Source organism: Amblyomma maculatum, chromosome 3 (assembly GCF_055883805.1).
Source record: "Amblyomma maculatum isolate TAMU_Amacu chromosome 3, ASM5588380v1, whole genome shotgun sequence".
Taxonomy (NCBI): domain Eukaryota; kingdom Metazoa; phylum Arthropoda; class Arachnida; order Ixodida; family Ixodidae; genus Amblyomma; species Amblyomma maculatum.
In genome coordinates, this window is record NC_139346.1 from 162,892,283 (window position 1) to 162,895,846 (window position 3,564).

The following is a 3,564-nucleotide window of genomic DNA, read 5'->3' on the forward strand; positions in this document are numbered from 1 at the left end:
AATAGCCTGATAAGCTCAAAGATCTAGAATAGGACACGCGTGTCTATTAAATGACAGTAGGGTACACAAAGAAGGAAAACAAGGGAAACAACAAAGCGTTCATCTTACCAATCCGTGGGTTAAAAAATTAGAGGGTCTCCTAGATGTCTCTTAAGAGGAGAATGGCAAAAACCTACCCTTCCTACCCTATAATTTGCCTCCCATCGTTAGCCTCTGTTGGCATTCGTTGCAGTGCTACATATAATTAAAATTGGTTTCCAGGAAAGGAAAGGCGCAGTATCACATTTTCTCCGGCAAGTATGTTTGGACGGTGCTCCATCGCTCCTGTCGCGTGGCGTTCCTTGGAGCGCGTTCAAGTGTGGTATCGCAGATGGCAGGTACGCATCCCGCCTCGGCCAACCAGAACTCCTCAAAAGTGGGACACACTTTGGTCACGACAGCATGAGCCCTTAAAGGCTTTCGCCCTAAAATTTAGATGTAATGGGTAGCACTCCTTCTCGTAAGAGATAGGTAGAAAGTAACACCACAAGCCCGTACCAGCCAATTCCTTTCCGCCTACGCTTGTTCGAAGATAGGATTAAAACAAGTGCATGCCCACCTTGGTTGCAACGCCATCTAATGAGACAAGCTTTCGAACTCCCACCTGAGATATGATACTCCTATTCATTACACAATTTGCGAGACAGTTTTCAGCTGAGACGCAGAGATAAAAAGTGTCAGCATGTTCAGCATACCTGGATCCAACTGCGTCTCTCCCTCGGTGTCAATGGGCCCAGCCGCATGGGTGTTATTGGCAGCGTCGCACCAGACTTGCAGCTTCACAGCAGACATCTCGGCGAACGAGTGACGATCTACCAGACCAAAAAACCCATGCTGATAAAATGTAGGCACTGAGAGCCCAGGCACAGAAGGCGATGCACATGTGCGGGATTCAGACGCAGGAAGCCCGCATTCTGCTTCCGGCCCAACATACTGCCGGTGACCCTCGAATGTATCTTGGTGTGAGCATCTGCAGTTCATGGCAGTGCACCCGTACGACATTTCCGCAGTGCAGCAGTCATCCGTGGAGACCTTTCTGAAGACCATCTCCCTGTCCTCACGAAGCAACATTCTAGTACCATTTAGAGAGTCTAAGCTGGCGAGAGCGGACTCTGGCGTGAGCTCGCCTTGTTAGATGGTAGGCAGGATGCACTGGGTGCGATCCACCTGTGAGAGCTTTCCCAAGACCACGCGGTGTCTCCCGCAGGCACGCGGTAAACGTTGTTGCTGTGGGTCGCACGTGCCACGTTCAGAAGGCAGTTGTGGTTGTGGCTGTTGGGAGAAGGAAAAGAAAATGCACGGGCCTGCTACTGGCTGTGTAGCTGAGCCACCTCTGCTGCCTCGTGTAGACAGAAGAAAAAATAGAGAAGAAATAAAAGGAAGAGAAGGAGGTTTGGTTTGGGTTGTGGGGTTTAACGTCCCAAAGTGACTCATGCTATGAGAGACGCCGTAGTGGAGGACTCCGGAAATTTCGCCCACCTGGGGTTCTTTAACGTGCACTGACATCGCACAGCAGACGGGCGCCTTACTTTTCGCCTCCATCGAAAAGCGGCCGCCGAGGCCGGGATCGAAAGACGCGCACCGCAACCACAGCCATCGACCTCCACCGAAGCGGTGGCGGGTGCAATGACGGCCTACAACAAATAAGAATTCGGTGGCAGGCAAGCCCCCGCCGCAAGTGGCGGTGACCTACCTGTCCAAACCCCATCAGGGGTGTACATCAGCATCGGCGAAATTTGTGACGAGGGCTAGTAGTGCTACGCACTATAACGTCGCGGTGGCCTGGTGTAGTGCAACGTTACGCCACGTGGGAATTTCTGTGCAGCTTGCTACACAGCGTCTTTAACGAAGCCGCTGCCGTATAAAACCTCTACAAGTAGCGCGCAATATGCCGTGTGCAGCTGCAAAGCTCAGGCTTGCGTACTACTCCAGTGCAGATTCTGCAGTGTTCTCTGAAAGTTTTCGTCCCACTATGAAGAGTCGTTCGACGAATTCAGAGAACATTAGCCGTGAATGAATCACCGAGTTTTGCATGCCTTCCAATAAACCGTTCGAATTCTTCGTCTGACATTTTCCGTGTTTGCGCAGTACCAAAATCGGCATCGTGCAAAACATTTAATGATCGGTTATCAGATAAAATATGGGCCCAATCGTCTGTATGCCGGGCCGTTCTAAATTTTATCGCTAGACCTAGCAAGTCCTCTCCCGCACACTCAGGAATATGTCTGAACTAATCTTTTTTTTTTGCCACAGTGTGCCTTTTATCCCAAAATTAATTGTTAATCTAATATCTCTGTACTGTGCTAAAGCTCTGTGCTGGCAAATTCCCTAGGCATTTGTGCCTGCGTAGTGGGAACTGGCATCTTTTTTTTTGTTTTAAACCTGGCACCTGATTTTGAGATTTGCGATGTGTGCTGCCGATTGTTCTCTTACCAGTCTATTTCTTATCTAAATGATGGTATGCCACAATGTCTGATCCATATAGAGATGATCGAAAGATGACCCAGATTTATGAAAAGGTAATATTAGAAGCATACAAGAACAAATTACAAATTTAATTACACGTCTCGCGGGTGTTCTCTGCTTCTTGTTTCCTGGTCATGAACAATCTTACAATCTTACAATCTTACAATTCCCCTAAGACGTACAATCACTTCTGCAGTAGTTATTTTATTAGCCCTGGCATCAGATTCAGCGCAATAGTTGCAGCATGACTCGAGAGGGAGACTCTGAGAAATTCAGCGATGCGTGCTTAATAATGCGCTGCACTAATCTACGTCTAGGGCTCCGGAGATATGCTGAGCTTTTCTTACCGCTTTTGTTTTACCCGGTCAGATACGCTTATTTATTTCTCAATATCTTTTCACTTTCCTCAATTTTCGCGCAGCTCCATGATGCAAACGCATAATTCGCCACAGCGCTTTCTTCATGGAAGAAATTCAGAACTGTATTCTCCAATCAAACACACGCTGCCAGTAACTGGATTAAATGCTTCACATTTACACTCAGTTAAAAGTTATGTAAAGCTTATAAATAACTTCGCGTCGGAAGAAACAACCATTCGTACTCTCTACAACAGTGCAATTGCTCATGGAATGAAACTAAATAGCGAACAGATTGTACTAAATCTTGCCACTCTCTTTTACTAAGCCTTTCTTAAAAAGAAAACTCATTGTGCCTTGGTCACCCAGGCTACTCTAAAAAGAGAGAAGAGAGTTTGCAGAAAACAGCATCGACTAAATCAACCCTACAGCACAATATGAGAGCGCTCAGAAAGAAAAAGGCAAGAGAAATTGACGGGAACGAGAGCGTTTCTCTCGTCCGCTTTTCTCGTTCCTTGTCTTTCAGAGTACCTTCAGATTCGTTATGCTTAGCCTCCTAGCCCAGAAACCAACTTTGTAAACAATACAGAGCATAGTTATGAATAACAGCGGTATGCATGTTTAACAACGCTGTTTTTGGTAACAAAGGCTTGCGAACTGCAAGACCCCAGCATTTTTACGCTAACAAAACACCGCAGACAGT